The following is a 13656-nucleotide window of genomic DNA, read 5'->3' on the forward strand; positions in this document are numbered from 1 at the left end:
GTGAAGTTTGAGGATAGGCACTGTGCGTTTGTGAGTGTGTGTAGGGGGAGGGGGGGGGGGTGTCAGAGGCCCCCATTCTAAATATGACATCAATGAAAGAAGGAAGTCAAATTTTCTAGAGCTGTCATTGCCATTTATGTCAATCACATTTAGAGCAAATGTTGCTGCACTCAGTTTTCTAATTCTTGTTCTCATCACTATGTACCCCCACGTATTTTTAACAATCAGTCTTCACATATTTCGTTTCCGTAATGCTTCATTATTAGTGATGATTTGTCTTTCCTTGTACAAAACTGAATAAGATGCATTTTCATTGTAAATGATGTGCTAGACCATTTATTGAGAACCAATGAAAGACACTTTCGAATATTTCATTTATTGCTCCATCTGATATCGAGGTCGGTTATCGTGCTTTTGAGGTGAATTAAGAGAACTATTTTGCCTTTATCAGTAAAGTTTCAGACAATTACCCTTCATCAAATTCATGTTGAGACCTAGAGAAGACAATTCTGGTCTACAAAGAGTGTCACAATTCAGAAAAGTTAACTGTGTTCTTTAATGCTTCAACAGATTGTTATCCATAATATAGGCTTGCAATTAAGTGCATTTGCCTTGCAACCATTCCAGAAAATGGGAATGGTGTGTCCTTTTTAGTCACAATGCCTTGTTGCTCCAGTGATATACAATTAACTGCCACAAGAGGAGGGGCTCTCAGACTAGATTACATTAATTATTTATTCCACAGACCCACAAAAGAGGGTATCCTCCTGGGTGTGGAACATGTCCAACAGTATTGGAATAGTACCTCAGAATCAAACTAAACAGGAGGTCCTGCCTGAGACCCAGGTATAGCTGCTTTCATTAAATGAAACTATATTGTTCCATTTCATTCAAAACTGAGGTGCTATTCCATGACAGTTTGACAACCTCTGTGGTGCTCTTTGTGTTTTGGGGGAATAAGGGGACTGAGGAGGGAGGCATGCTGGGGCAAACAGTGCAGAGCCACTGTGCCAGGGTGGTGTAGTGGTTCGTGCATCTGCCCAGTGAGCAGAGGATCTGGGTTCAAATTTTCATTCATCTCTTCAGTCTACATGTATACTGCATAGTTGGTTGAGACTTGTAAAGGTCCATGGAACCATAAAGTTTCTTTTCTTTTTGATGATCATTCATATCAATGTTATTTTCAGTTTCAAGTGACAACTGAAAGAACAAACTAATAGTCTTATCTCCCTTAATAATACACTTTTTGGCGACAGAGAGAATACAGGCAAATGATTTAATAGTGATGCATCATCATCTAATCCAATTTAGTTAGTAGGATACATGTTCTATGGATCATAATGATGAGGAATGAGTCATTTTACATTCATTTGCAAATTAATTTATGCATATGGTTACATTATGAACATTTCTAATGTTGAGAATATCATGATTTTGCCATGTATAAAAAAATATGAGGCGTACATAAAGACCACAAACACTTTCAATTATTTATTGCACAAGAACCAAACAGTGTGCAGCTATCATACATGTGTCATTTCAAAGAGACACTGAAAGTTTTTTTTTAATGTATACCACCACAGTGTAGTTTCGTAACTTGAGGATAGTCACCAAAAGTCACAAACGTGGTGTGTTGGCGTCCAACAAAAACTAGTGTGGTAAGGAGCCACCAACATGGAAGGCCATTTACCACTGGCACAACAAATTTGTTATGATGGGTTGCTTGTGCCCGGGAAAGAGAAGCAGACGTCCTAGTGTGAGTGAAGTGAATGAGGAGTGCATACGAGAGTCATCTATAAGGAGTCCGAGAAAATCTGTGCGTCGTGCATCCCATGATCTCAAAATAGCTCCAATGACATAGTGAAAAGTCCTGCTACAGAAGGTGTCAATGAAATCATTCAAACTGGAGCTAGTGCAGGAACTCAATGATGATGACAAAACGCTTCTCTTTGAGTTTTGTTCAGAGTTGCAAAAACTGAATGGGGATGGTAATGGCTTTGATTACATAATATTTAGCAGGGAAGCCACTTTTCACACTAATGGGAAAGTGAACAGGCATAATTGTCATATCTGGGGGTACAAAGCATCCACACGAATGCATTGAATTTGAGCATGAGTCCCCAAAAGTAAATGTTTTTTGTGCCTTGTCGTACCAAAAACAGTACAGGCAATTCTTCTTCACTGAGAGCACTGTTACTGGATATTCCTACTTGGATGTGTTGCAGCAATGGCTGATACCTCAAATGCAACTGGACCCTTCATTCATTTTTCAGCAGGATGGAGCTCCAACCCATTTTCATCGTGAAGTTTGTGGGTGTCTGAACACAGAGCTGCTGCATCGATGGATCGGCCTTGCTACAGAAGAGGACAGGTGTTTCACTAAATGGTTCCCCAATCACCACATCTCACTCCATGTGACTTTTTTCTGTGGGGACGCATTAAAGATCTGGTGTATGTACTGCCTCTACCACATGATGAAGCAGTGCCCCGTTTGTTTGGAAGTTTTTTTACAGTTTCGCTTCAAATTGCAATATGTATGATATCTGTACAATGTTTAGTTCTTGTGCAGTAATTACTTGAAAGTGTTCCTGGACTTTATATAGGGTGTACATAAAGTATGATAGGAGTGGCAGGCTTGTTAACATGGTGCTGGAACATACAATGGTAGCTAATGAAAAGCTCTGTTTGATGTGTTGCAGACACTACTGGCTATAACAACTCCCAAATTTAGGTATTTAAATATTATTCTAATGTTATCGTAAGATAAGGCATAGTATTCATTATACTATTGTTAAAAACAGCATTGTTTATTAAACATGTTATCTTCCATATGAACCGTAAAAATTGTATACATTTCATTTAAATTTGTTGCCAATTTGTTTCAGCTATTGCCACATGATGTACAGTCACTTCAACTTAAAAAATATACGAAAAAGGAGACATAAACATTTTTTTCAAGGCACTTTCTTGATCCTAAATTACCACAGCATTACATTTAAATGTTTAGCAGCCAATACCATTTTTCACAGCACCTGATAATTCTTGTAACTGTACCCAAGATGTAGTCTGGAATGTCTGAAACACCATTATCATTAGTTACCTTTATAATTCAGTCAATATATGTATTATTTTTTACTTTTAAACACATTTGGCAAAATAAAATGGACTTTTTCTTTAGCAACAGTCCTTCTCACACAGGCAAGCAAAGCCACAAACATTTCATCCTGGTTACTGTAAATGCACTCCAAGAACTAGCACCTCTACTTTGAGCAGTACTGTACTCTGTTTCACCCATAGCAGTTCACTATACCAGACTGCAGACAGAATGTTCACCACATCTTGTACTTTTTCTGTAAAATGTATGTGTTTTTGACCCTGCACAATTTGACAGATACTCCAAGCAGTACACACTTTTAGTATTAATCAATTCCCAGGGTAGCTTGCTTGGAATCATTTCAGTTCAGACACTCATTCCATGTTCCATGTGGTCTTAATTGTTTTGGGGTGATTTCCATGCTTCAATGTAGCAAGCTGTACAATGATAACTGTAACTGAATGCAGAAAATTAAGAATTGGAAATATAACAATAACAGACACAGTGTAATCCAATGAGCAATTGTACGTTCACTCACTCATTTATATATCAGCTTTGTATTCAATTGGAGGCTTTTTCCCCCATCATTTGTAATGAATAACCATGTCTCTGAGCTGGCAATTATAATACCAACACTTCTAGGGATACGAGTTGTGACATTTCACACCTTCCAAAAGCACATGAAAATATTCTGAATTCAAATTTTGAAGATGGAACATTTTGGTGCTGCATAGGCACTGTAATACACAGATGGAACACGATTCAACAGCAGAAACATATTACAAAATTAGATACTGTTATAAAGAGAAGAACCCTGATTTTGTTGTAGCAACTCAATATCATTCCTGTGTTTAGTCACTTCTCTGCCAATTCAGTTACAGTTACCTTGACAGAGAGAACACTTACAATAGCAGTATGTCTGTGCTAGTAGTAAGTGGCATACATTCTAATCTCTTACAAAGGTTGAATTTCAATCACAGAATTCCATTTCTGAGGTTTGGAAGCAGTTTATGTTGGGATCACTATAAAACCACGTACATGCTACTTGGGCCCTTGAGATGTGCCAATGACTCGGATGGCTTGCTGTCAGATGCATTTTGATCTTTTTGGGTGTCCAAGGGCTGTGGTCCAGATGATCACACACATTGTCTGCGAATTTTAGATGCTAAAGTGAAGAAAAGTTTTCAGTCACAGCTATTGATTTGCGTTAACACAGGGATTTAACTTTGAGTATTGCACCATAAACCTGTTTTGATAGTAAAACATGTAAAAACTAAGCTCATTGTTCACCCAGAGAGGTGCTGGTGAGTCTCCACAACACTGGTGGCCTTTACCTAAGAGGGTTCCATTTAAATAGGTCTCATTTCTTTTGCTGCCTTTGTACACTGTGTGTACCTAGAAGTGAGTTTCTATACTTGTTCAAGTTCATGCTGTATTGCATCCTAATAAGATGGAAGGAGGAGGTCGGAATTGAAAAAAGTGCTGTAATTGTAGCTCTGCATCACAAAGGCTATTCTAGCAAGGCAATAGTAACAAATTTTGGCCTAACCAAGCCTACAGTAGTGTATACATTGCTCTGGTGCCAGCTCAAGTATTTGACAATCTGGAAGACCCTGAGTAACACGGTAAAGCAAAGATTAGTTCCTATGTGAAGAATCCTCCTGCACCTATAATTAATAATAAAGTAAACTATATGTGAGAAGCTCCAACCTTTGTCTCAGCAGAGCAATGCCATTTGTGTGACCATGACTTACATGGATGGATAGAGAGAAGTTGAATTGATTGCAATGGGCGCAGCAATGGTCCAAGGATTAATCGAGTTTTAAATTTGTAAGCCTTCACTGAATGTTTACTCATTGACATCGTGGAGAACGTATGAAGTCAGTACTGATCAACAGTTCAGTTCAATCTGCCAAGAGGCATATTAGTTGTGGGTTGATCTGCAGCAAGACAATGATCTCAGACAGACTTCTAAATTGTGCCAATAGTAAGTCAATAGAGGAAAGAAATTTGGGAAACTGAAGAATATGGTCTGGTGAAGTCAGCCGCCTCACTTAAATCCCATCGAATACTTACGGGATGAACTTGAGGAAGGGAGATTAAACACTAATGTCCCATTGAAAACAAGGTTATTAGAGATGGAGCACAAGCTTGGATTAGGGAAGGATGGGGAGGGAAGTCCACTCTGCCCTTTCACAAGAACCATCACGGCATTGGCCTGAAGTGATTTAGGGATATCACAGAAAACCTAAATCAAGATGGCTGGACATGGGTTTGAACCGTTGTCCTCCCGAATGCAAGTCCAGTGTGCTAACCACTGCTCCACCTCACCCACTGGGATGAACATGGCAGAGAGATCAGAGAACTGGCATCATCTAATGTTGAAAATCTATGGATTACAGATGCATGGGACTGTAATCTCTGCAAAAATATTATCTCCATAATGCCAACAGTCTGGGCAGCTGTTCTTAGCACGAAGGGTACTTAATGACAGAGAGAGAGAAAATATTTGTATTGTTAGCCTATTTAGTTTGAAGAGTGTAGTTGTCTATTAAAATAAAGTGCACAGCTTTTTTCATAGGTGATCGAATAATTTTGACCTGTAGTATATACTTAGTAACAACAATAAACAGATATTGAGATCCTTGTCAAGGAAGGTGATTTATTTACTAAACTAGAAAGGTTACAATGAAATGCATACCATTTACTCTGCTGAAAGAAGAAACTGCAACACCCTCAAGGAAATGGTCATTTTGGTCATACGATGTGACATCGCTGTAATTCAGGTCAAATGGAACATGTGTCACAGTGAAGGGTGTCCTGTCACATCACTACAATGCATACCACTCTCTGATGGCAATGCAGGTGTATATTCTGACACATAAAGGTGCCAAATGCCATCCTGTGATACATTGCCCCATAGCATCTTGGGCTGTTTGTTGGCACAATCTTTCATTAACTCACGATATATAGCGAAGTTTTGCTAAAGTTAAAAAGTGATTTTTACTGCTGAGTGTATATTTTTTGTTTTTTTCAAAGTACGACAACAATTACTGCAAAATGGCCAATACACAGCTCAGTGGAGACAACATGGCGTGTAGAGACATTGTCAATAATAGATCAACTCTATGCATTGTTTGAATAACATTACATACAAGCTAAACATTGTAGAGACGAGTTTAAAACAAAAATCTTAATACTATTGATACGGTCATGACTCACAGAATGGATAACATAAACAGTTTGCCTACTGCAAGTTCCATATCCAATGAAGCAGCATAGAATTAAATTACACTTGCTCAAACAAGTGAAACAGTAAATGAAATACAGAACCTAAATAATCTAGCCGTAGGAACCGACAGCAACATAGAGTTGCAAGATATGGAAAGTGGATCACAAGCAGTAAATTCTCACGATTTAATGGGAGCAGATAATGTTCAAACAGTAAATTTCTCACAATTTATCAGTGCCATCATGCAACAATTTCAGCAGATGAATACAAGTTTACAGAACAATGAGAAACTGTTTACGGAATAATTTCAGGAAATAAGGAAAAAACTTGACAGTAATGACGCTAAATTAACCAAAATTGGTACTGACTTGAACAAAAGGATCACTCAAATGGCCACCTAGTTTTCAAAACTAACAGTTTTAGCAAAACATAATGAAATCAATGTCAAACCTTTAAGTAGCACATAATGACAAAAGTAGGAAAGTGCGTTACCCCTCATGATGACATCACGAGGCGTGTCACACAAGTAGAGGCAGATTTAGAAACCATGGCCAAGACAATCAAATCAGAGACAGACAGATGTTTTTCTAAAATGAATGAAAATAAACAAACTAATTAATTTCACACCACTTTGGCGAATTGTGCTTGGATGGGGATGAATAGGTGATTATCTGGACAACACAACACCCAGTCCCTGAGTGGAGAAAATCTCTTATCCAGCTGGGGATCAAATGCAGGCCCTTAAGATCGACAGTATGTCACACTCACCACTCAGCTAACGTGGGTGGACAATGATTTAATAGAAACAAGCAGACTGCAAACTGACTTATTCAACAACCTTGGACACTGGAGCCAATAATCAGTCTGTATTTATATGTCCAAAAGTATGTGATCCGTTTGTTTTGTTTACACAATCAATGAGAAACATCAGCTTAAAAAAGTAAAATTGCATCATAGTGTTCTCAGAATTTATTCTCAGTAACTATTCCTTTTCTTTGCTCCCCTTTCATTTTGCAGTCCGTCTATCCCCCCCCCCCCCCCCCCCCCCCCACACACACACACACATCTCCACCATCTTCCCCCTCCCCATATATGCCTATCATGTACAATGCAGTTAGCTTTCAGCTCATATTGACTCCAAATGACCTTTTTTTCCAGTAAATTGTGTCTTGCTGATTACCGCATCTTCCATCGTTAAGCTCTCAGGTTTTCAAATCTCATCCAGCGCAGGCACCAAGGATCAGTCTTTCCTTCTCATCCTGTCTGGTAAGTCTCCTCTGACCTATGGTTTTGGGCAACTTTTCCATAACTCTCTCCCTTTCTTAAGTCTTGCCAGTCTTCTTTCTTTCCCTTCAAATCTTCTGCTAGAAGGAAGAGCCATTGGCTCTGAAAGCTTCCACATTTCTATATCCTTTGCATATAGTTTCTGCTGCCACCAGTGTGGTGAGTAGATCATCTTATTTATCCAATTATACTGCAGCCATCTTCATGATAGTGCTGGCAACATGGCTGTGGATGAGGTCGTGTTTGGTATGAGAGTCAGCTACCATCTGACATCGGTTTACGAGTACTCAACAAAAAGCTTGTGAGAATTCAATTCCATACAGCTGGAACCAAAAGAAAATTGGTAGTTCATACCAGCACAAGACCATAAATGAAAAAGTTGTTATTAATAATCTGTGTCCCTGACACTCTGTCTACAAGTATGTTACGTAAGTTTCAATATACCATTTCACACTTAGCACTTATTCTGCTTTTAACACTATTTTACTCAACTCCAGTTGCTTGTGACAAATGGACTGATGCATCAAACAGGCTACAGTATATTTTATTACATGATACATTATTATCTTTTTTGCAGTTTTGGGAAAATGGTGTACACTGACACTTAAGTAAAATGCTAATCCGTGTGCATGCATAGAACTTTATTGCAGGTTTCCTAATACAAACTACTCTATCAATAATGTATTGGACTGAGTGTAATGGAGCAGCTTGTCTTTTATTGTTAGCCAAAATTAGCAGCAATGGCTTTGTGTACACGGTAGCTCCAAACTGTGACAAGCTTTGAGAGCACTTGCCTGCTAAAGGCAAAGGATCTGAGTTTGAGTCTCAGTTTTAATCTGCCAGGAAGTTTCACATCAGCACACATTCCACTGCAGAGTGAAAATTTCATTCTGTAAACATCCCCCACGCTGTGACAAGCCATGTCTTTGCTATATTCTTTCTTCCAGCATTGCAGGACAGCTTCTCTGAAGTTTGGATGGTAGGAGATGAGGCACTGGAGGAAGTAAAGCTGTGAGGACGGGTCAGTTGGTAGAGCACTTTCCCACAGAAGGCAAAGGTACTGAGATAGAGTCTCAGTACAGCACATAGTTTTAAATCTGTGTACACTTTACTGCAGAGAGAAAATTTCATTCTGGAAGCTTTGAGAGGTTGTGTGTTTGGGTGGGAAGGAGTGTTTTACGACTGTGGAACATGTATTGTGATTAGTTGGTTTATGAGCACAGAATAGAACTACTGAAACTAATAAGTTATTGGAGGTAATTTGTCACACTTTTTGTGGATTTTAGAAGCAGAGTGTTAACGACTTTGCAATACAAATATTCCGAATGAATCTCTGAGATTGTATTTACAAGATGACTTGAAGTTCCCTTGATACCATTCAGTAGCAGCAGACCACTTCTGTGGCTGGCCAAATATTTGACAAGTCTCCTTACACATCAGTGTAGCAACTGTGAGGAGAGAAACCTCAAATTGCCAAATTTTTCTATATGTGCTTAATTTTACTGGCTGTGCTCTGGATCTTCCAAGCTCTGACTGGGAAAAATGCTCCTCAGAGAGCACAACTCCCCTTCCCTGGGCTATGTTTTACTCGGGCAACCATTGCTTCCATTTCTGCTATACCCCTTGGAAAAAGTCATGCCTCACTATTCGTATCTCTCTCCTGTGTCAGTGAGGCAGCTTCCTTTTAGCTCTCTGTCACTCTGGACAGTGGTTCATCTTGATGTTTTTCAAAGGTCTTAAATCCCTAAACAAAATTTTTGTAAGAGTTATGTGTTTGGTGGCATTTAAAAGGCCTAGCTGGGAGTTCACCTGTAAGGCAGCAATCTCTGGCACACATCCCAAAGCCAGATTTTCTGCATTTGGCAGTCAATTGCATCTTTCACAAACATTACTTCTCACTCCAACACGTAAAATATTTGTGTGAGTGAACAATGCAGAATGTCTTGACTCTTGTCCATCTGCACGGTGGTGCCATTAGGGATCACAAAGACACTTACTGGGCCAGGCTGCCACAGTGAAAGTTTCCCCTCACCGCCGCTTTCCAGACGAGCTCAGCCAGATCCCCTTATTCCCAGCTAATGTACAAATCTGTTTTAAATTACTCTCTAAACTGACTATCACTTAGACATTTAATATCAATACCGTGCTTCATTCGTAATTAATTGCACGGCTCAAGGTGGACCTCTACTATGAACTCACAAGAACTTGTGTATGTTGTATGACAGTGTTGAAAAGTTGTCCTGTAACGATTATAATAGCTTCATAGTTAGGTCTACATCATTTTATGGCCACAGAAAGAAAGTTTCTGTTTCAATTGAAATTTTAGCTTGGAATGTGAAATATTTTAAAATGTTGTGTAAATGCCCCATTCCATCACACGAGTCAGTTTAGGTGGTTGTTGGTCACAGTTTGGAAGAGTCCATTCAGGATAGCAGACAGCTGGTCATACGTCGTACCATGCACGAATAGAGTGTAAGGAGATTTGCTAGCTGATTCTCAAGGGAATGAAATATATGGTGGGAACCTGGTATCAGGATGACATACAAATGTACTAGCATATGGTTTAAGTTAAGTGATTAATAGCATACTGTTATTGGAAGCAAACACAAAATTTTGACCACGATATTCTTACTCCTCACATCAAGCTATGATGAAGTGGGCAAAGTTCTGTTGAAAGATGTAGCCAATTTTCACAAAGCCTGTAAATGTTGGTAAGTGAAGTATTCATTTGTTAGCGAGCAATGTAGTCAAATACATTGGGACTGTAATAAAAAACTATGGTTGTGGGATTAGACATGTCTGTTATCCAGCTTGGCAGCAAAATTCTGAGCCCTGTAAGAAACCACGTGTGATTTTAACCGACGCACATCTCGATGAAACATTGTGAGTGAAGCTCTGTGTACTGTGCTGTGTGGGCAAGGTTCAATAAGGGTGCACGCAGTCCTTGTAAGGCCAACTGAGGAGCTACTCGACTGAGAAGTAGCATCGCCGTTGCCAAAAACTGGCAAGGTCCGGGACAGAGGTGTGCTGACCACGTGCCCCTCCAATTAATTTGGTTAGCTGAGGATGACACAGTTGTCAGTCATCACTGTTGAGACGTCCGATGCCTCTTTGCACAGATCTTTTTTTGGGGGGGTTCTAGTCATGGCTGAAAAGTACTGATTGTTATTTAAATTATTTTTTTTTTATGGAAGAGTAAAATATATGATTATTAAGCTGTTGTTATAAAAGTGTGCTTGTAGTCCATCATATGTACAAAGACTCTCTAAAAGAAGGAGGCTAAAAGACTGACAGTATGCACAGGTTCCTAATATATCTAAACTTCAGCTAATGCTCAGTATTGCTGCATTATTCAGCTTTTCCGTAAATTCACAATGGGGCACTGACTGGCTTCTAAATAAAGTTCAAAATTTCATAACGACAAAAATAAATATAGATCAACCCAGAGCACAATCTTTTTTAAATCTTGTCTTCACAAGAAACAAGTAAAGTTGAGTTACACACTGGTTCCAGATGTGGACAACAGCTAGTTATGTCTTTAGATTTTTCTGTTCTCTTCATAGATTAATTCTTAAATTCCATGAGTTTACACCTCTTAAATACAAGAGGTCTCACATTTTTGTAACTTTAAAGTGGAAATTCAGGCAGTGTGTAGCACAGTCGTCATTTCTCTTGAACGACTAACTACACTGCTAGGTTAGGCATGTGGAGGCTGGCTGTCCAGCCACGCCCACTCGTCTGTGTGTCACTCCTCCGACGGCATCTGAGTGAGCTCACCGGAGGAGGGGTTCACAAGTGTTGGACACATTAGGGAAATATTGTTCAGAGCCAGAAAGATAGCCAATATGCACTCAGTAGGTCTGTCAGGGAGCCTCATCCGAGATGGGGCATCTTTGCCTGTGGCTATTGAGCTTGCAGGGTGCAGTCATCTCCGAGGAGTGGCGACAGTGCCTTTTGCGAGGTTTCCGAGGTCATCCTCAGTTCATTCAGATGACTGGTGGAGGCTGCTGGCCTCTCATATGGAGTGCAAGAACAGCTCACGATTTGCAGCACAGTTTCCAGAGTTGACTGGGGTCCTAAGGTCTGGAGCCGAGTGGACAATCTCGGCCAGAGGCTTTGTTGAGTCTGACAGTCTTGGCTGGACCTCCATTATTGGGTGGATAATTGTAGGACTCTCCTAGACAGGTCAGGGTACACTACACAAAGGAAGCAGCTACTCAGTTAGGTAAGTACTTGCGGGGTGCACATGGTGGTTTTTAGCCTACATGGTAGTCTGAGATACTCTGATGAACACAAAGCAGTTGACATACAGATAACAAAATCAGACAGCATTCAGAGTGAAGAAACTTTGACAAATTTTATCAGTTAACTGTTGTAGTTTTTGCAACAAAATTCCCAAACTTATTTATTTATGGCTTATTTACCCTGACTAGATTAGATGCTTCAGGCGCTAACTTACACATGACCAGGAACAATATTACACAGAAAACAAAATAATAATAACACTAACATTAATAATGTATTATAATAATACGTTAAGACACAACAATCTCAATGCTAATAATTTGGATTATTAATGAAAAGTACACCCCCCCCCCCCCCCACCCCAAGAAACATGGACCTTGCCATTGGTGTGGAGGCTTGCGTGCCTCAGCGATACAGATAGCCGTACTGTAGGAGCAACCACAACGGAGGGGTATCTGTTGAGAGGCCCGACAAACGTGTGGTTCCTGAAGAGGGGCAGCAGCCTTTTCAGTAGTTGCAGGAGCAACAGTCTGGATGATTGAATGATCTGGCCTTGAAACACTAATCAAAATGGCCCTGCTGTCTTGGTACTGCGAACAGTTGAAAGCAAGGGGAAACTACAGCCATAATTTTTCCTGAGGGCATGCAGCTTTACTGTATGGTTAAATGATGGTGTCTTCTTGGGTAAAATAGTCCCCCATTATAATCTCCAGGAGGGGCCTACTCGAGGATGTCATTATCAGGAGAAAGAAAACTGGCATTCTACGGATTGCAGCGTGTAATGTCAGATCCCTTAATCGGGCAGATATGTAAGAAAATTTAAAAAGAGAAATGGATAGGCTAAAGTTAGATATAGTGAGAATTAGTAAAGTTCGGTGGCAAAAGGAACAAGCCTTTTGGTGAGTTGAATACAGGGTTATAAACACAAAATCAAATAGGGGTAATGCAGGAGTAGGTTTAATAATGAATAGGAATGCGGGTAAGCTACTACAAACAGCATAGTGAACGCTACTACAGTAGTACAAGTTTATATGCCAACTAGCTCTGCACATGATGAAGAAATTGATAAAATGTATAATGAGGTAAAAGAAATTATTCAGGTAGTGAAGGGAGACGAAAATTTAATAGTCATGGGTGAATGGAATTCGGTAGGGAGGAAAGGAAACATTGTAAGACATTTCCAGGGGCTGATGTGGACTCTGACCACAATCTATTGGTTAGGACCTGTAGATTAAAACTGAAGAAACTGCAAAAAGGTGGGAATTTAAGGAGATGGGACCTGGATAAACTGAAAGAACCAGAGGTGGTACAGAGTTTCAGGGAGAGCATAAGGGAACCAATGGGGGAAGGAAATACAGTAGAAGAAGAATGGGTAGCATTGAGGGATGAAACAGTAAAGGCAGCAGAAGATCAAATATGTAAAAAGAAGAGGTCTAGTAGAAACCGTTGGGTAACAGAAGAAATATTGAATTTAATTGATGAAAGGAAAAAACATAAAAATGCAGGCAAAAAGGAATACAAACGTCTCAAAAATGTGATTGACAGGAAGTGCAAGATGGCTAGAGGACAAATGTAAGGCTTTAGGGGCTGATCTCACTAGGGGTAAGATAGATACTGCCTACAGGAAAATTTGAGAGACCTTTGAAGAAAAGAGAACCACTTGTATGAACATCAAGAGCTCAGATGGAAACCCAGTTCTAAGCAGAAAGGTGGAAGGATTATATAGAGGGTCTATACAAGGCCAATGTACTTGAGGACAATATTATGGAAATGGAAGAGAATGTAGATGAAAATGAAGTGG

Source organism: Schistocerca gregaria, chromosome 11, assembly GCF_023897955.1.
Source record: "Schistocerca gregaria isolate iqSchGreg1 chromosome 11, iqSchGreg1.2, whole genome shotgun sequence".
Classification (NCBI taxonomy): Eukaryota; Metazoa; Arthropoda; class Insecta; order Orthoptera; family Acrididae; genus Schistocerca; species Schistocerca gregaria.